The sequence below is a fragment of the Bufo bufo genome, chromosome 9, assembly GCF_905171765.1.
Source record: "Bufo bufo chromosome 9, aBufBuf1.1, whole genome shotgun sequence".
Classification (NCBI taxonomy): domain Eukaryota; kingdom Metazoa; phylum Chordata; class Amphibia; order Anura; family Bufonidae; genus Bufo; species Bufo bufo.
The window spans coordinates 225,073,027-225,099,630 of record NC_053397.1 but is presented as its reverse complement, the minus strand read 5'-3'; the positions used below and the strand labels follow the sequence as shown (position 1 = coordinate 225,099,630).

Genomic DNA, 26,604 nt, shown 5'->3' with positions numbered 1-26,604 from the left:
ACGTCAGTTTAGGATGCACACTCCAGGATGCAAATCTATACTGCAAGCTTTTTCCAGACACTGAACAAGCAGGGTCAGTAAAGGAATCCAGCTCACCTCATGATCCACAGCTCTGTGCAAGGAACGAGCCAGGCAAATCTCTCACATAATGAATACGAAGAAATGGTTCCAGCACTTGCAATAAAACCTTGTTGCATTTTATATCTTCTTGTAGAAAATAACTCACATAGACACAATCCTCCATCCTAGCATAGTTGACGCATTTTGAACACGTGTGTTCTTAGTCGTAACCAAATGAGACTCCCCTTGCTAGGCTTTTAAATACAGATCACACCTCCAATCAGGTCAAGGGTGGGAATACACAAACCTGATGCTAAGGGAGTACTTATTAACTTACCACATATAACACATAAAATACACATATAAAATTATATAAGATGCGACATTTCATGTTATGAATCAATAGTCAATTATACAATCAGAATCTCAGACTGAGTCTACACTGCGTGCAGAATTATTAGGCAAATGAGTATTTTGACCACATCATCCTCTTTATGCATGTTGTCTTACTCCAAGCTGTATAGGCTCGAAAGCCTACTACGAATTAAGCATATTAGGTGATGTGCATCTCTGTAATGAGAAGGGGTGTGGTCTAATGACATCAACACCCTATATCAGGTGTGCATAATTATTAGGCAACTTCCTTTCCTTTGGCAAAATGGGTCAAAAGAAGGACTTGACAGGCTCAGAAAAGTCAAAAATAGTGAGATATCTTGCAGAGGGATGCAGCACTCTTAAAATTGCAAAGCTTCTGAAGCGTGATCATCGAACAATCAAGCGTTTCATTCAAAATAGTCAACAGGGTCGTAAGAAGCGTGTGGAAAAACCAAGGCGCAAAATAACTGCCCATGAACTGAGAAAAGTCAAGCGTGCAGCTGCCAAGATGCCACTTGCCACCAGTTTGGCCATATTTCAGAGCTGCAACATCACTGGAGTGCCCAAAAGCACAAGGTGTGCAATACTCAGAGACATGGCCAAGGTAAGAAAGGCTGAAAGACGACCACCACTGAACAAGACACACAAGCTGAAACGTCAAGACTGGGCCAAGAAATATCTCAAGACTGATTTTTCTAAGGTTTTATGGACTGATGAAATGAGAGTGAGTCTTGATGGGCCAGATGGATGGGCCCGTGGCTGGATTGGTAAAGGGCAGAGAGCTCCAGTCCGACTCAGACGCCAGCAAGGTGGAGGTGGAGTACTGGTTTGGGCTGGTATCATCAAAGATGAGCTTGTGGGGCCTTTTCGGGTTGAGGATGGAGTCAAGCTCAACTCCCAGTCCTACTGCCAGTTTCTGGAAGACACCTTCTTCAAGCAGTGGTACAGGAAGAAGTCTGCATCCTTCAAGAAAAACATGATTTTCATGCAGGACAATGCTCCATCACACGCGTCCAAGTACTCCACAGCGTGGCTGGCAAGAAAGGGTATAAAAGAAGAAAATCTAATGACATGGCCTCCTTGTTCACCTGATCTGAACCCCATTGAGAACCTGTGGTCCATCATCAAATGTGAGATTTACAAGGAGGGAAAACAGTACACCTCTCTGAACAGTGTCTGGGAGGCTGTGGTTGCTGCTGCACGCAATGTTGATGGTGAACAGATCAAAACACTGACAGAATCCATGGATGGCAGGCTTTTGAGTGTCCTTGCAAAGAAAGGTGGCTATATTGGTCACTGATTTATTTTTGTTTTGTTTTTGAATGTCAGAAATGTATATTTGTGAATGTTGAGATGTTATATTGGTTTCACTGGTAAAAATAAATAATTGAAATGAGTATATATTTGTTTTTTGTTAAGTTGCCTAATAATTATGCACAGTAATAGTCACCTGCACACACAGATATCCCCCTAAAATAGCTAAAACTAAAAACAAACTAATAACTACTTCCAAAAATATTCAGCTTTGATATTAATGAGTTTTTTGGGTTCATTGAGAACATGGTTGTTGTTCAAAAATAAAATTAATCCTCAAAAATACAACTTGCCTAATAATTCTGCACTCCCTGTATAAACAAGAAAAACGCAAAGTCTGAACAGAATAAAACCGAGAAAAACATTCCGTTAAATCCATAAACTCACATTTTGACAAAATACAATGGAGCTTGCTTGATGTTCAAGTGTGCATGGGAGATATATAAGAAAAACAAATATTTTTTATTTTATATAGGTGTAAATATTATTAGTTATATTCAATAAATGAAATAATGAAATTTAATAATAATACATTAACTCCTTTATCATATTTAATCCCATGGGAGACCTGGTGTTTAACCTAAAGATCCAAAAAGCCTTTCTTTGTAAAAAAAAAAAAAAAATACATTTATATCTCCACCTCTGGGGGGGGGGGCACAACTTTTTCTATTGCAAATGTTTGAAAACGTTTTAAACCGCGATCATGTAAGGATATCCTGTGTTCGAAATGCGTCAACTATGCTAGGATGGAGGATAGTGTCTATGTGAGTTATTTGCTACAAGAAGAAATAAAGTGCAACAAAGTTTTATTTGTTTAAGTTCCGGAACCGTTTCTTCCTATTCTTTACTGAACAAGCAGGGTATGCCGGAAGATCTCAGCTCTGAAGCCTGCAAAATCGTGTCTACATCTCTGAGAATATTTCTGTGTCAGATCATCGAAAATATTCTGTTATTCCCTTTGACCTGTTGACGCAGACTACTGCAAATGCTGAACAGCCTTAGTCTTAAAAAAAAGGCAATGTTTGTAGATGGAGTTTGCCTTAAAATATTGGCATTTGTCATACAGACGATGACATGCAGGCATTCACGTGAGACGAGCTTGACATCTCGGTTCTGAATGACTTTAGGCTGGTCCCGGGACACAACGCTGACGTATCATAGAACAGTGAGATGCTGAATATTATAAGAATGATCCTCCTCTGCTACAGTTTATGAACGTCCTCCAGCTCTCAACGTCACCAGACGTGAAATCTGTGTTTGTCATAGGAGAAGCCAATAGGCAAGTAATGATCGCAGCCGTCTGTCTTGTCATTATTCCCAGAATGTATTCAGTTTTTTCATGTTTTCTCACAGAAATCTTGGCGCCCTGCCCCTCGGACTGGAAACACAACAAACACAATCCTTACCGCTGCGTACCCAAAACTGAGTCCCCTGCAAACGGACTGAATAATAAAAAGTAAAAACCCTCCTCCCATCTCTGCATATTGAGTGCAGACCACGACTCAGTAACGTGCCTTGGATCAGATCCTAAGATTTTACAACTCACATCGACAATAAATATTTTCATAGCAGAGGATGTGAGAGGCATGGAGAACGGCTGGGAGCAGGAGGCTTCATCAAGTGACGGCAGAATAAACGGCAGGCTGTTCCTAATTGCTATGGACACCTTTGGTGTGGAGAAAAAGATTTTTACATATTTCACTTGTTACATTGAGTTTAAAAAGTTGCTCTGAGTTTCAGTCTGCAATCTTCACTCCATTCATTTTCAGACTCCCTGATATTCCCAGTGCAACCTACTGCTAAGTTCAGACTGTCCCTCCCTATATAGAAAAGATAATTAATTCCAGCTCACCGATAATCGCACGTGTAACGGAGAAGCCAGGCCGACTTCGTAGCACAAAGCTTCAACAGATGAAAAATTTCCAGCACATAGTTGAATGTAATCTTGCACAGTCTTTATTTCATATCCAAAAGGTACATACAGTGTGGTGGACACAGACTCCCGACATCTCCCGTCAGACCGACATGTTTCGAGCCAGCAGGCTCTTAGTCATGATCTGAAAATTGCCCGAGTCCGAGCGTATTTGTAAAACTCCACCCCCAATCAGGTACAGGAAGCACAGGTGACCAGGAGTGCAGTCAAAACGAAAGCTCAGACTAGGGCTAAAAACATTAACATAAAATACAGCGAGTGAAAAAATACATATATAATATAAAATCCTTAGAAGAAAATATGCACCCTGCACAAAATACCATGCATACCTAACTATCCAGAAGCAATTGAGGGAATAAGATAACCCACATGAAAAACGCATGGTGTGCATGGGGCCCCACGTGTCACATTATTTAAGTTACAGAGCAGGAGAAAAAAAGCAACACTACGGAGGAGTAGAAGAATGGAAGGAAAGATTTCCAAAGAAGAAAAGAAAAACCATTATCTATAAACTCCAGAGTAACATCCGACACAAATGGTAACAATAATGAAAAGATATATTCTAGGAGTGTTGCTTTTTTTCTTGTTAATGTTTTTTTTTAGTAGGAGCTGCCCCAGTCTGAGCTTTCGTTTTGACTCCACTCCTGTCACCTGTGCTTCCTGTACCTGATTGTGGGTGGAGTTTTACAAATACACTCAGACTCGGGCAGTTTTCAGATCATGACTAAGGCATGGTTCTCACCTGAGCGTTTTACAGCGCGTACGAACGCGCTGTAAAACGCCCTACGCCCCAAGAAGTGCAGGAGCTTCTTTGGGGCGTATGGTCGAGCGTTCCCGTACATAGACTTCCGGGAACGCGCGACAATGGGCGTTTGCTAGTCGCCGGAGCCGCGTCTGTACGCCCGATAAAATCGCGCATACAGAGCGCTCCTTCGGTACGCTCATGTGTGAAACCAGCGTAAGAGCCTGCTGGCTCGAAACATGTCGGTCTGACGGGAGATGTCGGGAGTCTGTGTCCACCACACTGTATGTACCTTTTGGATATGAAATAAAGACTGTGCAAGATTACATTCAACTATGTGCTGGAAATTTTTCCTCTGTTGAAGCTTTGCCCGTCTCTATAATATGTTACTCCATATAATACATGCTGGACGTGAAGTCTCTGTCACCCACTGCTGTGGGTGTGCTGCCTTCTCCCTCTCCACCATGTACAACCCCCTCCCAACTACCTTTAGCACTGAGAGCAGGGAGGGGGAGAGCAGAGAGAGCTGTCAGAAACAGTAACAGAGCTCTAAGGCCCCTTTCACACGGGCGAGTATTCCGCGCGGATGCGATGCGTGAGTTGAACGCATTGCACCCGCACTGAATCATGACCCATTCATTTCTATGGGGCTGTGCATACGAGCGGTGATTTTCACGCATCACTTGTGCGTTGCATGAAAATCGCCGCAACGCTCCTCTTTGTGCGTTTTTCACGTAACGCAGGCCCCATAGAAATAAATGGGGTTGCGTGAAAATCGCAAGCATCCGCAAGCAAGTGCGATTTTCACTCACGTTTGCTAGGAGACGATCGGGATGGAGACCCGATCATTATTATTTTCCCTTATAACATGGTTATAAGGGAAAATAATAGCATTCTGAATACAGAATGCAAAGTACAATAGGGCTGGAGGGGTTAAATTTTTTTTTTAAATTTAACTCACCTTAGTCCACTTGATCGCGCAGCCCGGCTTCTCTTCTGTCTCCTTCTTTGCTGATTGCAGGAAAAGGACCTGTGGTGACGTCACTCCGGTCATCACATGATCTTTTACCATGGTGATGGATCATGTGATGGACCATGTGATGACCGGAGTGACGTCACCACAGGTCCTTTTCCTGCAATCAGCAAAAATGGAGACAGAAGAGAAGCCGGGCTGCGCGATCAAGTGGACTAAGGTGAGTTAAATTTTTATTTTATTTTTTTTAACCCCTCCAGCCCTATTGTACTATGCATTCTGTATTCAGAATGCTATTATTTTCCCTTATAACCATGTTATAAGGGAAAATAATACAATCTACAGAACACCGATCTCACGCGCGTGCAAAACGCATTACAATGTTTTGCACTCGCGTGGAAAAATCAAGCATGTTCCCGCAACGCACCCGCACCTTTTCCCGCAACGCCCGTGTGAAAGAGGCCTAAGGGATTTATATCACATTCAGCAGCTAGGTGAAATACTGAACTTGCAAACACTCTGCAGGAGCAAAATGGTAGGAACATTTTTTCTGACAATGATTTAGAAATTTGCTTAATTTTCCATTTAGGAAGCAAATGAACAACAACAACAAAAATCAATGCAAAGTCCTCCATAGTCTGTGATCTGAAGCTTCACTTTTCCCATTAACAAGGCATTATATGTGACTGCAGCTTAAAGGGAACCTGTCACCAGTTTTATGGTGTCCTAACTAAGGGCAACATAAATAAGTGACTGATTCTCTTATGCTGGGTCACTTTCTTTAATTGACCCAGTCAATCTGCCAACATCTTGTATTGAAAAGCTCCAGCTGATAATGATGAGTCCTGAATATTCATGAGCTCCTGACTCTCCCCGCCCACCTGCTGCTGATTGACAGTTATTTTCCATATGAATCAGCAGCAGGTGGGCGGGGGAGTGGCTATAGCTCTGAATAAAAAAAACGCTGGACTCAATGACATCACGCTGGACTCCAATCAGCTCATTAGCATGCGGCATCTTTGTGTGTATATTATGAGGTAACCATCTGTCACACCAGTAAGTGAATACATCTAAGGTACTTTTTAGTAGTTAATGATTGTATATAATTAGTTAGATTATAATCAAATATCCACATGACAGGTTCTCTCTAAAGGCAATCTGTCAGAAGTTTTGATCATGCTAACTTGCTGAAGGGACTGGGGAAAGCAGTACAAACACATCATTTTGTGGAGCATTTGTTATCAGGAGTAGTCAGGGTATAAACCTTTATTCTGCCAGATGTTTCACCGTGCAGTGCTCTTTGCCCTCCGCCCTGAGTGACAGCCGTAGAGGTCTCTGGATGCTGCAGGGGGGAGGGGATGTGAAGCAGTACAATGCAGAGAGCACTGCACAGTGGAGCCCGCCTTCTGGACACTTTCAGGAGCAGAACCTGGCAGAATAAAATATCAATCACACTACCCCTGATAATAACAGTTACACAACAGGTATGTTTGTCGTGCTCTCCCCATCCTGGTGCTGTCAGTTTAGCCTGGTCAATACTGCAGACAAGCTCCTATTGCTGTTAGTCTCCCTAGTGAGCAGCTAAAAAAGCAAAAACACCCTGGTTAGTAAGAAAAAAGTGACAGCAATGGGTCTATGGGCTCGCAGATCCTCCAGTCAATCAGTGCTGGCAGGTGAGAACATGGAGGACCAGAGGGATATAAGTCCCTCTCACCTTCCCTGTTTATGCCCAGGGCCACTAACAATAGATTGCTGAACTCTGCTGCCGCTGCTTTATGCACTGGTATAAATCCGAAACATTTACTGCAGAAGACTGAGCTTGGCATCACCTTTCTATGACCTTTTGATCCCTTTTTTTAACTAAATAGGTACAAAAGATTCTGCTTATAAATTTATCTTCATAGGGGTCAGAATATATTGAAGAATCTAAATCCTCCCTTCATTGATAGCATTCGTCACTGGGGGGGGGGGGGGGTCAGTGAAAAACATATATACAGCTGCAGTTGAATTCAGTACTAGACTGCCATGCTGTGAGCACCTCCTCGTGGTGGCTGCAACCAGATATTGTATGTGACACAGGAAAAAAACAACTCAGACGCATTCCAGTTTATCCCAGTAAAGCTTCCCAGAGACATCTATTCCCTGACCTAAACAGTGACAGTAATTCCTTCTTAATTGAGCAAAGAAAAATATCCAGAATTTCTCCTGTGACCCAGCTCTGGGGATAGAATTCTGTTTCATCTTCAGTTCAACAGAGGACACATTGTATCCCACTTCATAAAACGGTTCTAAGGAATATTTGTTACATTTTCTTCAAATATGTCTCAAATACAGAAACATAAGGGCTGCTATTGAATTCAGAAGGGACAAGTCTTGAACTTCTCATTCTCATGTCATCGTGCTGGGGTGGAATCTACTGAATGTTCAGATGATTTAGGACACTTCAGATTATTGATCCATAAGACGTCTTATTGCCTGATGAGGCTTTATTCACATGATAAAGGGACACATATGACGTCAAAACAGACAACAACATGTGTCCATAATTGTCCTTACGTAAGAAAATACGAGTGATCAGTTCAAACTATTTTTATTATAGTATATTAATTGCGCGTGTCTTCTATTCTCTGTAGAGAAACCAAAAGTGAAGCCAGATCCAAGAATAATATCACATGGAAGCCCAGTGGTCCTGCATGGGAACAGAAGATAAACTGAGGACCCCTACCATGGAAAGCTATGCGGCTACATAATTCCGTAGGGCGATGTGTCCATCAGGTTTATGCAAAGGAAAGGAGACTTATGCATGAAGGGAAGGGGGAATCCCTGTTGATGCAAGAGAAACAACCCATAAGCAGGAGCACACAGATCTCATAGGGCCCCGTAGCAATAATTGGTATAGGTCCTCCTGCCCCACCCAGTTTCCTTGTACACATACATCAATCTCTCCCAGACAATGAAGAACGCAGAGAGCAACTCCCCAGATTTCCGATGATTTTTTTTATTAAAAACCTGTAATAAAAACTCACACATGGACTCACCCATTCTACTGGACTTCGATGGAAAGTGGAACCGGTGCTTCATGGGTTTGGCACTCATTATGAACACCCTATTTCTCAATGTATTTAGGCCAGACAACTGACATAAATATACTGATAAATCTGCTTCCCTTTTATTACAAAGCTACAAGAGGGAGCTCAGTGCAAAGTCATTTATGCAGTTACAGTTGACTGAATCAGCAGCTGTAATAATGTGTTTGCACTGAGCTTCTCTTAGTGATGACTGCAGTTTACATCAGGAAAAGAAAAAAGAAGGAGTTCAGCGCTGAACCCATCCTCCCTTGGGGTCCTATAGCAGTCGCGTGGTCTGCCTCCATTGAAGGTACGCCTATGCCAAGAGGATAGATTATCTTTCCTGCTCTCAAGTGGCAATCAAACTGGATCACCAATAATTCTATACAGTTACTTAAGTCTTTATTCAACCCAAACCTTAATCATCTTGTCCTTTCTTAAAACTATCACCTGTTACTGATGTGAACAACTCCTGGAGGTATGTCACAGATTCCCAGTTCTTACAGTAAAGAACCAGCTTAAAAGGGAACCTGTCATCTGGATTTTGCCTATAGGGCTGCGGACATGCGCTGCTAGATCGCCACTAGCACATCCAAAATATTGATTCCCCATAAAAAAAACGATTTTATATACAGTATATGTAAATGAGGCAAGTAAGAAGCCCAAGGAGCTGTTACTAACATTTCCGGGGCCCAGCCACCCCCACTGTGAAGGAGCCCAGCACCGCCCTGCATACTTCAAATCTCCTCCTTGCTCCCCAACGTCACAAAGAGCGCTGTAATCTCGCGATGAGCATGCTAGCACATGCGCAGTGTCGGCATAGTGTTCCTTCTCAGGGCTGGCATCAGCCTCAGGGAACGGACTGCGCATGCGCTAGCTCGCGCATTGTGAGATTACGTCGCTCTAGCTTTGTGATGACGGGGAGCAAGGAGGAGATTCGGAGGATGCGGGGCGGTGCTGGGCTCAGAGTCAGAGAACGCTGGACTCATCTCTGAAGCATGGAGGAGACCGGACTCATCTAAGGTGCATTTACATATCTATAAAATCGTTTTTTTTGACACAATAAAAGCACACAGAGCTATGGGGACTGGATATTGCGGATGTGCTAGCGGCCATCTAGCAGCCCATGTCCTCAGCTCTATACCCCAAATCCAGGTGACAGGTTCCCTTTAATAGGTGACTGTTTTACAGATTCACAACTCGAACAGTAAAGAATCAGCTCCTGAGATGGCTATTCCACAGATTCACAACTCGCACAGTAAAGAAGGCTTGTCACCTCTGGAGGTGGAATTTTCTTTATCCAAATAGAGGAGGCATTGAAAGGGAGTCTGTCACACCACAGGTCTGCTGGAAGAAGAAGAGGAGCTGAGAAGCCGATGTCCACAGCTACTCCTCTTCTTCTGGTAGGTCTGTGGTGATGCGCCAGACAGCATTTTACATAGGTGGATAAAAAACATTGCAGGGAGAGGGGAAAGGCGTTAGAGAGGAACTAGGTAGGGACAGGCAGGCGTAGGAACATGCAGGATGCAGAACGCCCCTTGGGTATTTGAGGCCTAATTAACATATCATATAAAGATTGTTTTTTGCTGCAAGCAACTGACACAAAGGCTGATGAAGATATTTCTAGAATGCTGTTTTGGAGTGCACCTGCAGATCACTGCAAGACACTTAATATGTGGAAATTAGGTGACAGACTCCCTTTAAGGTTCATTAAGTGCCATTTAAGTTTCTATGTAGTTTAGTATTATGGTCACAGCTACTAAATGGAGCCCAAGGGCAGCAATAGCCGAGTCTTACCCAACAGGGCCGAACTAATCCAGACTACACTGAATGGTTACTAAATTGCATATTGTTCAATAGATCTAAAGAAACCACATAAAAGGGGCAGACGAGGTGTAACTGTGTACACTAAAATCAGATTGTCATATTTCCAAGTCAGTTGATATATAATCGGCAGCACGGTGGCTCAGTGGTTAGCGCTGGGGTCCTAGGTTCGAATCCAACCAAGGGCAACATCTGCATGGAGTTTGTATGTTCTCCCCGTGTTTGTGTGGGTTTCCTTCCACACTCCAAAGACATTCTGATAGGGACCTTAGATCGTGAGCCCCATTGACAGTTGGATGCTAATGTCTGTAAGGTGATGCGGAATATAGTAGCGCTATATAGGTGCATAAAATAAATAAAATATATATTGTTTCACATAGAGCTTGTCAGCTCGGTACAAGGCTCAGTATAGACACGTTGACTCCCTGGGAAAAAGAGCATCAGAACTGCAACCTGGGAGAAAAAGACTTCATGCTACACGTGGATCTTGGATTTGTATTGTGTGCACTGCTACCATGCAGTTTACAGAAGTTATGTGGTTGCTTAAAATGTAACCAGAAGTCAGAACTAGGGTGTCGAACCAGTGCTTCAAACAACAGGCTTGATTGTGCACTAATTCTATGTGTGCTATCCTGTCAGTCCCCTGGTGTTCACCATATAACCCCTATACAGATATCTGGACTTCACTGCAGGGGATCCACCAGCTGACCCACAGGGGAACAAGGCATTGGATGGTGAAGATTAGGGTGCACACACTGCCTTTGCACTTAACTTTTCTCACTCTCTACAATAATAAAAATTAAGCTGGAATTCTTTCTGATCCGTTCATGAAGTTCAGTCTGAAATCTTGACTTTATCATAATAATCTAAACCTAAATAAACTGGCCATATGAACTACAGCAATACTTGAAGAAAATCTCAGCCGGTGAAGATGACCTTTGAAGGCAGAAATAATGGCGCCTTTCACATCTGGCTGAATATCGGCGTCATTCCTTCTGTTATGGACCTCAATTTAAAAGCCTGTTTGGCAATGATCATAATTGTATCCAGATATTTTTATGAATTTGTTCTGCGAGTGATTTCCAGGCTCACGATACACAACTGGTTCCTGTCCTCCATAAATCAGTGTATATATGGAATGCTGGATCTTGTTTACACTGAGAATGAAACTAAAGTTGCCATGTGAGGTGGCCCTCCCTCCACACGAGGTCTATAGTGCTGGTGGTTACAAAATACGAGGGGACATAGATAGGGCTCATCAAATGTTCACCTGTTTGTACTGTGCTCAGCTGTTTCCATCAGTGTCTTTGACTTTGAATAGAGCTGCTTGACAGCCTCTCCTTCCCGTCTCCTAGCCTCGGTTGTGTAGTTGATTTCACCAGCCATCTAATACTTATTACCTATCCAAAAGATAAGTAAGACTTTTTTTTTAGCCTGTAGATCAACCACTGATGAGCAGTGCAAGAGAAAGACCAAATGTAAACAGGGCAAGAGGAAAATCAAAACTTTCCAGGAAATCTATCCAAATTCCATCAAAATCTAAAAGTTCCACCTTAGCTCGAGTTTCTCTTTAGGAGATGCTGAAGAAAAGAGTCACACCCAGTCCCATCAACAGAACGTCTTGTTTTGTCTATTACAGGAAGATGAGACAGGTTAATTGGCTTCCGTACTACAGACAGAATTGCTGAAAGCTGCAGTTTACAACAACTCATCATTAATAATTCATCAATTTCCTCTTCAAATGCCATCATCGTCATGCTAGGTTATAAACCATGACATGATTTAGCTATCATTGCTCATTATCAGATGTTTGCCCAAAATAATTGTATCTGCTCCAACAAGTCCTGATCAGGTTACAGTTGGCAGTTTTTACTGTGTTATAAAGGGTGGGGTATTAGTTGCCAGCGCTTGGCTTCCACTTATCAGTTTGGTCGGGGCAAAAACCCAGTTGTGCGGCACAATTCTCACACTGTCAAGACTTTTAGTTAATGACTGCTCCATGGAATCATGAATGAGTTGAGCTCCCAAGTTTCTGCAACCTGCCCTGAGCCAATACAGACTCCCAGTGTGCTCTCCCAGTGACGCATCACCCCGCGGCCATTCCTAGACTATACTGCAAAATGGTTCTGAAGTTCTCTCAGATATAATGTAATCTTCTGGAAGTTCATGGAACTTAGAAGGAAACAGAAAAATACATTGGACAGGAAAGTATTGAGGTGAACTGCTTCCACTCTTTAATCCGGCTTCAATCATTCTGAATTTGTACAGTAGACAGAATCTCAAAAGAAAAACAAAACTAAGAAATGTAATTTTTTTTATAAAATAAAAAAATAGCCTGGGTGCCGCAGATTCCTTCAACCAGCTGAACTGCTACAGACAATTTACCTAGAAGACATACGAGTGAAAGGGTGACACTGGGGACTGAGAATTAGCGCTGACCTTGTGCAGAATCGAAGAATGATCCCAGATACAGTTACAAAACACTACAAACATTAACTGCAGAGCTGCAGGAGGTTGGTGGTGTACATGGAGACAGGTGTCCACTTGTCAGGCTGGGGCCAGCACATTCTTAAAAATGTTTCGAAAGTAAGAAACACAAATATGTCACAGTAAACTGGAGAAGGGGACACTTGTAGACCGGTTATTAGCTCCCTGACAATGAGGAGCACTGCTCAAAGAGTCTTGATGACTAACAGAAGAGGAACTTGAACAATTCTGAAAACCACTGCTATGCTGTCAGTATGATCTATTACACTGTCATGGAAATGTATATCCTCTCATTATCACATCCATAATACTACTACTATACTACTACAACTCGGGATCATTGATTTATTCCTCAAATGACAGGTACTACAAGATTAGAACACACGGAAAGCCGGGCTTTTGAGATCTGTTCACATGGGGCAGTGTTGCATGGTGGCTGATGAAGCTGTGCCTGGGTGGGGTCCCCAAAGGGGGATTAGCCTGAAAGCAGGGGTGTTATTGGGCTGCTGGGTCTCACCGTTTGCAGGTGCTGTGTTGCAGTGGCGGTGATCAACATGTGGTGGTGCAGCAAATTAGCGTAGGAACCCACTCAACAGAGGCCACCTTGATGTGGTGAGTGGGCCTGTGCATTTTATTCAAAACATGTACAAACTATCTTGTATACATGGTTCTAAATTACGATGAGACAGCAATAGATTAACCATTAATAGTGCACTTTGTGAAAAAGAGTTATCAGTTCAGATGGAGCAGAGATTGGACAGCAGAGTAAGGGGAAGGGGGGACTTTAACCCATTGTATCTCAGGATTGGTAGCAGCTACAGATATGGGCCTGGTTTTGAACGCTGGCAATTTAGGCTTTAAAACAAGACCTGAATAACAGCATTATCTCCACTACATCAGGAGGTATAGCTGTTAAAAATCGGGTAAAGAATGAAAGCAGCCAAAACTTGCTTTTACTTTTAGCTGCTTTCACTTCCAACCAAATCCCTAACAGCTATATCTCCCAATATAGTGGAGATAATGCAGTGATTCTGGTCTTGTTTTAAAACTTACATTTTCAGCTTTCAAACAACCATTTCCCTAGCTGCTACCCAGATATTAAGAGTTAAAGTAGCGCTCCCCCTTTCAGCCTGGAGGACAAGAGGGGAGGAGTTGGGGAGCCTGCAGGAGGAAAGAACAAAAATCTAAAAAAAAATATAAATTCGGAATCATCATAGTCACCCACATAATAAAGTTATGTGATTTATACCAGACACTGAACTTATGTTAAAATTGCTATTTTTGATCTATTAAACTTCTTTAATGCAATATATGGACTCCAAAATGATTCCGTAAATAACAACAACTCCTCCTACAAACATTTAAAGTCTCATACAGCTAAATTGAAAAAAATATAAAATAAAGTTATGACCACCTGAACACAGGGGGAAAAATGTTAAGGCTAAAATAAGTTATGTCACAGGGTTAAAATGCACGTAAGTCACCTGAGTTGTGCACAAGCTACCGTACATGTTTATTTACTTTGGACATAAAATCTAAATCTACAATAAAAAAGTGATATTTTCATGAAGGTTTTTCCAAGTTTATTGTGACTTAAGAGGTTAATGCATCACATGTGCATGTGCCATCTGTGTCTTTTAGTCTAGATTGACATTTTGACAAGTTAAAAAACTTTAGTAGTTATATTCCTGTACATAGGAGGTAGTATTATAGTAGTTATATTCCTGTACATACAAGCAGTATTATAGTAAACATAGAAACATAGAATGTGTCGGCAGATAAGAACCATTTGGCCCATCTAGTCTGCCCAATATACTGAATACTATGGATAGCCCCCGGCCCTATCTTATATGAAGGATGGCCTTGTGCCTATCCCATGCATGCTTAAACCCCTTCACTGTATTTGCAGCTACCACTTCTGCAGGAAGGCTATTCCATGCATCCACTACTCTCTCAGTAAAGTAATACTTCCTTATATTACTTTTAAACCTTTGCCCCTCTAATTTAAAACTGTGTCCTCTTGTGGTAGTTTTTCTTCTTTTAAATATGCTCTCCTCCTTTACCGAGTTGATTCCCTTTATGTATTTAAAAGTTTCTATCATATCCCCTCTGTCTCTTCTTTCTTCCAAGCTATACATATTAAGGTCCTTTAACCTTTCCTGGTAAGTTTTATCCTGCAATCCGTGTACTAGTTTAGTAGCTCTTCTCTGAACTCTCTCTAGAGTATCTATATCCTTCTGGAGATATGGCCTCCAGTACTGCGCACAATACTCCAAGTGAGGTCTCACCAGTGTTCTGTACAGCGGCATAAGCACTTCACTCTTTCTACTGCTTATACCTAGTTATATAGTAGTTATATTCTTGTACATAAGAGCAGTATTATAGTAGTTATATTCTTGTATATAGGAGCAGTATTATAGTAGTTATATTCTTGCACATAGGAGCAGTATTATAGTTATATTCTTGTACATAAGAGCAGTATTATAGTAGTTATATTCTTGTACATAGGAGCAGTATTATAGTAGTTATATTCTTGTACATAGGAGGCAGTATTATAGTAGGTATATTCTTGTACATAGGAGCAGTATTATAGTAGTTATATTCTTGTACATAGAAGCAGTATTATAGTAGTTATATTCTTGTACATAGGAGCAGTATTATAGTGGTTATATTCTTGTACATAGGGGCAGTATTATAATAGTTATATTCTTGTACATAGGAGCAGTATTATAGTAGTTATATTCTTGTACATAGGAGCAGTATTATAGTAGTTATATTCTTGTATATAGGAGCAGTATTATAGTAGTTATATTCTTGTACATAGGAGGCAGTATTATAGTAGTTATATTCTTATACGTAGGGGGCAGTATTATAGCAGTTATATCCTTGTACGTAGGAGCAGTATTATAGTAGTTATATTCCTGTACATAGGAGCAGTATTATAGTAGTTATATTCTTGTACATATGAGGAAGTATTATAGTAGTTATATTCTTGTACATAGGAGCAGTATTATAGTAGTAATATTCTTGTACATAGGAGCAGTATTATAGTAGTTATATTCTTGTACATAGGAGCAGTATTATAGTAGTTATATTCTTGTACATAGGAGCAGTATTATAGAAGTTATATTCTTGTACATAGGAGGCAGTATTATAGTAGTTATATTCTTGTACATAGGAGGCAGTATTATAGTAGTTATATTCTTGTACATAGGGAGCAGTATTATAGTAGTTATATTCTTGTACATAGGAGCAGTATTATAGTAGTTATATTCTTGTACATAGGAGCAGTATTATAGTAGTTATATTCTTGTACATAGGAGCAGTATTATAGTAGTTATATTCTTGTACATAGGAGGCAGTATTATAGTAGTTATCATAGGAGGCAGTATTATAGTAGTTATATTCTTGTACATAGGAGGCAGTATTATAGTAGTTATATTCCTGTACATAGGAGCAGTATTATAGTAGTTATATTCTTGTACATAGGAGCAGTATTATAGTAGTTATATTCTTGTACATAGGAGGCAGTATTATAGTAGTTATATTCTTGTACATAGGAGCAGTATTATAGTAGTTATATTCTTGTACATAGGGAGCAGTATTATAGTAGTTATATTCTTGTACATAGGAGCAGTATTATAGTAGTTATATTCTTGTACATAAGAGCATTATTATAGTAGTTATATTCTTGTACATAGGAGCAGTATTATAGTAGTTATATTGTTGTATATAGGAGGCAGTATTATAGTAGTTATATTCTTGTACATAGGAGCAGTATTATAGTAGATATATTCTTGTACATAGGAGGCAGTATTATAGTAGTTATATTCTTGTACATAGGAGGCAGTATTATAGTAGTTATATTCTTGTACATAGGAGGCAGTATTATAGTAGTTATATTCTTATACATAGGAGCAGTATTATAGCAGTTATATTCTTGTACATAGGAGCAGTATTATAGTAGTTATATTCTTGTATATAGGAGGCAGTATCATAGTAGTTATATTTTTGTACATTGAACACAGTATTATAGTTGTTATACTTTGTAAATATTTAGCGGAAATACACATTACAGATGCCAATGAAATCTATCAGCTTTCCTTTGATCAATGGCATCTCTGCAGAGGAAGTCCATTCATCTCCCTCCATAAGAAATGGTATCATTCTCATTACAAACACAGAAAGAAAATCTGACACAAACTGCTTCAGTATCTGGTCCATTACATTATACCTGTAGGCCTCGTGCACATATTACAGCTTCACGCATCCTCTGAGGCGTTGTGTGGCACCCACACATCTACTGTATCTCTGCATGTCTCCTATTTTATAGAAGGTTTATTGGTGACATTTATGTTGTTGTCTCGTTACGGGGATATAGGAATGTTTTGCTTGTAAAGCAGCAGAGTCAGTAGTGTTAAGAGTATGGCGGTTTATGGGCTCGGAGTGCCTCCATATAGTCTCATGCACATGGCTCTTACTGAGCAGGAACCCAGGATACATCTGTCTCATTCATCTTTGTTGCATTTTTGATTCTTATTGGCCATTTTTTTTAATTCTTTCATTTTCCTCATCTGTAATCACGACATGTAAGGTAAATCTGTCTGTGTAGATTTTTTTCTTTGAGCCGGATAACAGGACGGTGCCGGGAACATGGACTTGAATGAGTCACGTCCTGTAAACAGTTTAGGTCTCCACTTTGAAGCGCTCCTGCTGTTTATGTGAGAGTAAAGCCAGAGTTTATATAAATCGTATTATTAAACATTTTCCCATAGAGCAGATCCACCAAGTTCCATCCTGATGACACTGCAGACAGAAGATCTGACTTATGTAACCTCTCGGAGCACGCGCTCTCGGTTAAGGTCACAGATGACCCAGTGTGTTGTCTGTGGGCAGCGACCAAAGTGTCTGCAACTATTTATTATCATAGTCAATGACATTCTCCCAGTTGTCCAGGGCTGGACGGCCACAGGGCATGGCTGTCATGTTCTGTCCTGTGGCTGTAAACCGAAAAATATACAATTTATTGCTGCACACAGTGTAGTCTGCAACACCTCACCGGGGGCAGGATTTCCCTTTGCTCCTCATCATCTTTAGGGCTCATGCACACAAACGTATTTTCTTACAGCTTCAGTTCGGGTTTTTTTGCGGACCGTATGTGGAACCACTCACTTCAATGGGTCCGCAAAAACAACGGAAGGTACTCTGTGTGCATTCCATTTCCGTTCCGCAAAAAAGTAGTGCATGTCCTATTATTGTCCGCAAATTACGGTCCGAGGCCCATTCAAGTCAAAGGGTCCGCAAAAAATACGGAACACATCCGTATTTTGCGGATCCATACTATAGAAATGCTCTGCCCAGCCCATATTGCTCATGTTTTTGGTGATTTTTATTTTTAAATATCTTTATTGTTTTTCTTGATAAAACCAATGTAAAAAAGGTTATCTGGTCACAGCGGATGGGTACATATAACAGGTACATTTAAAGCAATGCATCACTTCGATGCTAAGCAGCGTATATACATATAAAGGCATCTAAATCTCGAAGTGCCCTCAATTAATATCAATTCACTGTCACATGTAACAAAACCAAAACCCATCCCTGCCCCTGAGTTCCAAAAACCCCCCATACATCCCCCCACCCAGTGTACCTGGCCTGGTACAGCCGCCACGAGGGGCGTTAGGGCGCTCATGCCCCTCTATTGGGTACTTTTCAAACCTTCATAATATCTAATCCTATTTAGTATGAACTGTTATGATGATATTCATTATTTAAGAATGCACGACAATTAATGTTTTTGGTGATTAATAAGTTACTGTTTCCGTTTCCAATCCGCAACAAACGGATCACATACCGATATGTTTTGTGGAATAACGGAATGGAAGAGGACTTAAATCAGAGAAAAAAAACCTCAGATACGGAAAAACGGACCGCAAAACAACAACGGTCGTGTGCATGAGCCCTTAGGCTGCATTCACACAATTTTTTTGTGGTGCCTTTCCCAACTTTTGCAGTTTTTATGATTTTTTGCACAAGCAGTTTTTGGTTTTTTTTCGTGGAAAGATTATTAGCGCCCAATGTCAGCTGAAATAGGGAAATGCACAACACATGTATATATATATATTTGCTAGTGCCCTTTTTTTCCAATTTGGATACTTTTTTGTGTCTATAGAGTCTTTTTTAGAACAGTATGTTGAAGCAATGGCAGCTTTTTGGGGCCTTTTTTCATCCTTTCCTCTAATTACAAAAACATGGCTGACAAAAGCTGCCATGAAAAATGCACGTGACATGCAAAGAAAAATGCCAAAGAACATTCATATGTGTACGCGGCCTTATTGGTTAACTTTTTACAGGTTCATATAACATTAAGTAACGGCCTTTCTTATTTTTTGTACAGATCGCACGTAACCCAAGAGCTTTCCTCTCATTCCTCATTCACACGTCAGTGATTTCCTTTCCATCAGTGATTTTGAGCCAAAACCAGGTGCGGCTCTAAACGCAGAACAGAAGCAGATCTCTCCCTTATACCCTATGTCTGTGGAGGCTCCAGTCCTGGTTTTGACTTCCAATCACTGATGGAAAATCCCTGACCAAACACTGATGTGTGAATAAGGTCTTACTATCTAATTGCTCCCTGTGCTCCCACAATACACTACTTTCTTGTACTAGGAAACCAGTACAACTATGGATGTAGCTTTGGATGTGACTGGAGTATAAACATTAAGAAAGTAGATGTCAAGTGTCCAGTGGTCAATGTATAAAATGCCGCCATGGAGTCGTAGTCTGATACAATATTAGCACCAATGAAGGAACTGATAATACTGGATTCACCTCTTTAATCGCTCCTAGCGACTGCTTGCGCTTTACCGGGCGACTCACTGTGGACATAACATTCCTTTTATGCTGCGACATCACCTGCACTGGGTTATAAAATACTGCAGTCTTCGTAGAAGCAGCCGCAGATATTTAAACTTCCATTTCTGCACTGAAAATTATTTCTAGGGTGCAGAAGTAGAGCAGCCAAGCGGCGCCCCCAAGTGGCTGCACATGGAACAAGACAAGGATATGCAGGCTAGTTCCACTTGTTTGTATTTATTGTAACACGTTACATTGTATCCACAGGATCACACATCAGCACATGATACATTATGTGAAGATCACACTCTGCAGCCACCACTACACACAGGGCGTAAAGATATTTTTTCTTATATTTTGATATTTACTTGTTGTCTCTATTTCAAATAGCGTAAAGTATGTGCCCCTCGAAATCTCAAAAAACAACGTCACTGGTCTCTTCCTCCTCATTGTCTGCTGTAACATTCTGAACTCAGAAAAAGAAGAATACAGCGGCTCACCCTCTCTCTATACGGAACAGGTGCTCACCCCCAGGTCCCACCCTCAGGACCAGTAGAAAAGTAAAATATAGCAAGTATGGGGGGGCACTCACAAAAGGGACCACCACGGCAGTGACAGTGATTATACACTTTAATTTGTTAAAATTTTAAGAACATACCCCTAAAATCATACAAACATACAAATACATATACCACATATGCCCCACACTCAGTCTCTGCGTCAATGCGTAGGTATTCAAGTATAGAACCGCGTGCAAAAGATATATTGTAGTAATGACACCAGTTCTGTGGATAAATGCGCCAGCACCAGTGTACTGCTTAGGTGCAGTGATTGAATACGTCGCTTCAATGTCCAGTGCACTTGGTATAGTGAAGCACAAGTCCAAAACCCAATGCGGTATGGCCCCACAATCGTGGGTATGACTCACTTGCCTCTACAGTGCTCAAAATCGAGCCCGGTCTTACCCGTCTTCACTGCCTCCTCCGCAGCGGCGATCCAGGCGGCCGCTCACCACACAGCGTCTCACGTGGTGTGCTCGGCCTGGACGTGGCGTCCCACGTGACCTGGTTGCCTTGGGGACCGGATACACGCTCGTATGACGTCACTATTGAGCGACTGCCTTGGAATCCGTACGTGATGCTTTGTTTACTTTGCTTTTGATTTTTATGTAGCCGGCTTCTTCTTTCTTTAAATGGATCCACGCTCACTTCCAACCGCCAGACGCGTTTCAGGGTCCTACACCCCTTCCTCAGTGGCCAACTGAGTGAGCGGATCCTCACTCCTTTTAAATGGGATAACCCCGCCCACATTTCTCCATATTCCTTATATCATTGTATTCTATGGAGTGGATTTGCCCCTTGTGGAGTGGGTTCCTATTCCTAGTACATGGATCATACGTTCATATATCAATTCGTTATACATATTTAAAACAATAAATACCCCTAACAACATATCTATTACATATATATAGATAAGAATGAATAAAAATACATGAATAAAAATACATAAAATAGATACTGAAGAAGACTGCAAGGTCATATCTTCTATCCGCATAGAAAACGCAATAAAAACGCAATAGAAACGCATACGTGTATATTGCGTTTTACATATAAGGCAAACGTACTCATTCGGGGGAACTGTATTATTAGTATTACAGCGCACGGGCACCGCCATGGGCACTAGATTCGCCCCCAGCTATGCCAACTTGTTTTTGGCTCAATGGGAGAAGGAGATCATCATGCCCAGGCTGGGGACGGATCTGGTGCTATGGCGGCGCTACATAGATGACATTTTATTCATTTGGCAGGACACATCTGAATCTTTGGATTTATTTCTCCAGAATATTAATGTCAATGACAGGAATTTAGTGTTCAGCCCCAATGTGAGCAAATTGAAAGTTGAGTTTTTGGATTTGGAGATATGGGTAAGGGGAAACCAACTACATTGTAATACCTTCTTCAAACCAGTCGCTAAAAACAGCTTTATTAGATTTGCCAGTTGTCATCTTCCTCGATGGCTGATTAACGTGCCAACCAGTCAGTTCCGTAGACTCAAACGGAACTGTACTGATGTCAATAAATTCGAGGAAGAAGCGACTATTTTGAAACAACAACTATTAGAACGAGACTATCCAGTTCAAGTGATAGATAGGTCACTGGAGAAGGTAAAGAAAATGGAAAGAAAAGAGTTTTTTCTAGCTAGTGGTCCCCAGTCATGCGATGAAACATTGAGGATTATTCTTCCATTTAATTCACAATTTAAATTAGTGGAAAAGAGTATCCGGAAGCACTGGGGACACTTATTGAATGACAAGATAGTAGGGCCCCTCTTAAGTGAAGCACCAAAAATAACATACACAAGGGCAAATAACTTGGCTGGGAAAGTAGCTCCAACTGTGAAGGTGAGAAAAGATAACCATAAAAAGGAAAATTGGTTAGCAGTAAATGGGTTTTTTAAGTGTGGCAGATGTGCTAATTGCAAAATAACTAGTTTCCCCAAAAAAACTACAGTAGTAAAGTCTACAGTTAACACATTTAGTTTGGACATACAAGAATGCCTGACCTGTGATTCCACAGATGTTATATATCTGTTACAATGTGGATGCAGGAAACAATATATAGGCAGGACCAAGAGAACGTTAAAAAAGAGGGTAGCGGAACATGTGGCAAACATTAAAAAAGGCCTAGAGACGCACTCCGTATCCAAACATTTCAAAACAATACATAACTGTGACCCTACAGGCCTTAAGTTTGTAGCAATAGAAAGAGTTAAAAAGGCATGGAGAGGGGGTAACCATATTGCACACATGTCACGACAAGAATCCCGAAGGATCTTTGAGTATGATACAATCATTCCTAGAGGCCTCAACGCCGAAATGGAAGTGTTTGGGTTTCTGTAGGGGGATTTTCCGGTAGGGATGGGACATCGCAGTTTGGTCGTTTATCGACACTGTGATCTCCCCTCCTCGCCGGAAGGCTCCCCAATCTCACTCATCGGTCCTTCGGGATGAATAATACAGTTCCCCCGAATGAGTACGTTTGCCTTATATGTAAAACGCAATATACACGTATGCGTTTCTATTGCGTTTTTATTGCGTTTTCTATGCGGATAGAAGATATGACCTTGCAGTCTTCTTCAGTATCTATTTTATGTATTTTTATTCATGTATTTTTATTCATTCTTATCTATATATATGTAATAGATATGTTGTTAGGGGTATTTATTGTTTTAAATATGTATAACGAATTGATATATGAACGTATGATCCATGTACTAGGAATAGGAACCCACTCCACAAGGGGCAAATCCACTCCATAGAATACAATGATATAAGGAATATGGAGAAATGTGGGCGGGGTTATCCCATTTAAAAGGAGTGAGGATCCGCTCACTCAGTTGGCCACTGAGGAAGGGGTGTAGGACCCTGAAACGCGTCTGGCGGTTGGAAGTGAGCGTGGATCCATTTAAAGAAAGAAGAAGCCGGCTACATAAAAATCAAAAGCAAAGTAAACAAAGCATCACGTACGGATTCCAAGGCAGTCGCTCAATAGTGACGTCATACGAGCGTGTATCCGGTCCCCAAGGCAACCAGGTCACGTGGGACGCCACGTCCAGGCCGAGCACACCACGTGAGACGCTGTGTGGTGAGCGGCCGCCTGGATCGCCGCTGCGGAGGAGGCAGTGAAGACGGGTAAGACCGGGCTCGATTTTGAGCACTGTAGAGGCAAGTGAGTCATACCCACGATTGTGGGGCCATACCGCATTGGGTTTTGGACTTGTGCTTCACTATACCAAGTGCACTGGACATTGAAGCGATGTATTCAATCACTGCACCTAAGCAGTACACTGGTGCTGGCGCATTTATCCACAGAACTGGTGTCATTACTACAATATATCTTTTGCACGCGGTTCTATACTTGAATACCTACGCATTGACGCAGAGACTGAGTGTGGGGCATATGTGGTATATGTATTTGTATGTTTGTATGATTTTAGGGGTATGTTCTTAAAATTTTAACAAATTAAAGTGTATAATCACTGTCACTGCCGTGGTGGTCCCTTTTGTGAGTGCCCCCCCATACTTGCTATATTTAACATTCTGAACTCGCTGCGATTCGCGTTCATTCAGCCACAGGTCTGACAATGATGTTTAGAGGGGGTCCCCTGTATCCCCCGAGGTCAGGAGTGTGCAAGTGATTCCGCACCGGACTCTGGAATTATGGATCATGCAAAACTGACACCTGGAAACTCATAAATCACTAGAACGTCAATGTTGTGCTGTTGAATGCAGTCTATTACTCCCTGTTATCTGCCATGTAATACTGAGCACAGGCTGAATGTGGGACTGGTCAAATAATGACTGATATCAGCTGATCCTCTTATAACGCTCCAGAGACATTACATCATATGTGACTGATATCAGCCGCTCCTCTTATAACGCTCCAGCGCTGATATAACCTCCAGAGACATTACATCATATGTGACTGATATCAGCCGCTCCTCTTATAACGCTCCAGCGCTGATATAACCTCCAGAGACATTACATCATATGTGACTGATATCAGCCGCTCCTCTTATAACGCTCCAGTACTGATATAACCTCCAGAGACATTACATCATAGGTGACTGATATCAGCCGCTCCTCTTATAACGCTCCAGTCCTGATATAACCTCCAGAGACATTACATCACATGTGACCGATATCAGTCGCTCCTATTATAACGCTCCAGCACTGATATAACCTCCAGAGACATTACATCATATGTGACTGATATCAGCAGCTCCTCTTATAATGCTCCAGCACTGATATAACCTCCAGAGACATTACATCATATGTGACTGATATCAGCCGCTCCTCTTATAACGCTCCAGCACTGATATAACCTCCAGAGACATTACATCATAGGTGACTGATATCAGCCGCTCCTCTTATAACGCTCCAGTACTGATATAATTTCCAGAGACATTACATCATATGTGACTGATATCAGCCGCTCCTCTTATAACGCTCCAATACTGATATATCCTCCAGAGACATTACATCCTATGTGACTGATATCAGCCGCTCCTCTTATAACGCTCCAGCTCTAATATAACCTCCAGAGACATTACATCATATGTGACTGATATCCTCTTATAACGCTCCAGAGACATTACATCATATGTGACTGATATCAGCCGCTCCTCTTATAACGCTCCAGTACTGATATAACCTCCAGAGACATTACATCATAGGTGACTGATATCAGCCGCTCCTCTTATAACGCTCCAATACTGATATAACCTCCAGAGACATTACATCATATGTGACTGATATCAGCCGCTCCTCTTATAACGCTCCAGCTCTGATATAACCTCCAGAGACATTACATCATATGTGACTGATATCAGCCGCTCCTCTTATAACGCTCCAGCGCTGATATAACCTCCAGAGACATTACATCATATGTGACTGATATCAGCCGCTCCTCTTATAACGCTCCAGCGCTGATATAACCTCCAGAGACATTACATCATATGTGACTGATATCAGCCGCTCCTCTTATAACGCTCCAGCGCTGATATAACCTCCAGAGACATTACATCATAGGTGACTGATATCAGCCGCTCCTCTTATAACGCTCCAATACTGATATAACCTCCAGAGACATTACATCATATGTGACTGATATCAGCCGCTCCTCTTATAACGCTCCAGCTCTGATATAACCTCCAGAGACATTACATCATATGTGACTGATATCAGCCGCTCCTCTTATAACGCTCCAGCGCTGATATAACCTCCAGAGACATTACATCATATGTGACTGATATCAGCCGCTCCTCTTATAACGCTCCAGCGCTGATATAACCTCCAGAGACATTACATCATATGTGACTGATATCAGCCGCTCCTCTTATAACGCTCCAGCGCTGATATAACCTCCAGAGACATTACATCATATGTGACTGATATCAGCCGCTCCTCTTATAATGGTCCAGCGCTGATATAACCTCCAGAGACATTACATCATATGTGACTGATATCAGCCACTCCTCTTATAACGCTCCAGTACTAATATAACCATATAACCTCCAGAGACATCACATTATATGTGACTGATATCAGCCGCTCCTCTTATAACGCTCCAGCGCTGATATAACCTCCAGAGACATTACTTCATATGTGACTGATATCAGCCGCTCCTCTTATAACGCTCCAGGAGTGATATAACCTCCAGAGACATTACATCATATGTGACTGATATCAGCCGCTCCTCTTATAACGCTCCAGCGCTGATATAACCTCCAGAGACATTGCATCATATGTGACTGATATCAGCCGCTCCTCTTATAACGCTCCAGCGCTGATATAACCTCCAGAGACATTACATCATATGTGGCTGATATCAGCTGCTCCTCTTATAACGCTCTAGTACTGATATAACCTCCAGAGACATTACATCACGTGACTGATATCAGCCACTCCTATTATAACGTTCCAGCACTGATATAACCTCCAGATACATTACATCACATGTTACTGATATCAGCCGCTCCTCTTATAACGCTCCGGCACTGATATAACCTCCAGGGACATTACATCATATGTGACTGATATCAGCCGCTCCTCTTATAACGCTCCAGCGCTGATATAACCTCCAGAGACATTACATCATATGTGACTGATATCAGCCGCTCCTCTTATAACGCTCCAGTACTGATATAACCATATAACCTCCAGAGACATTACTTCATATGTGACTGATATCAGCCGCTCCTCTTATAACGCTCCAGCGCTGATAAAACCTCCAGAGACATTACATCATATGTGACTGATATCAGCCGCTCCTCTTATAACGCTCCAGTACTGATATAACCTCCAGAGACATTACATCACATGTGACTGATATCAGCCGCTCCTCTTATAACGCTCCAGCACTGATATAACCTCCAGAGACATTACTTCATATGTGACTGATATCAGCCGCTC

The 26,604-nt window shown here is 41.6% G+C and overlaps 1 protein-coding gene across 9 annotated transcripts in view; it reads right to left on the bottom strand.

Moving 5' to 3' along the window:
- The window catches only part of ST3GAL3 (ST3 beta-galactoside alpha-2,3-sialyltransferase 3), a 274,491-nt gene that overhangs the window by 193,822 nt on the left and 54,065 nt on the right, over nucleotides 1-26,604 (bottom strand). For 2 of the 9 annotated variants that reach the window (XM_040407849.1, XM_040407854.1), the window contains exon 1: nucleotides 3,602-3,786. The exons of 6 other annotated variants lie outside the window; for them this stretch is intronic. The gene's annotated coding sequence lies outside the window, so the exon portion shown is untranslated. Of the gene's footprint in view, nucleotides 1-3,601; nucleotides 3,787-11,559; nucleotides 11,579-26,604 lie in introns of those variants that run through there. One more of the 9 variants, XM_040407853.1, reaches the window with a different exon arrangement.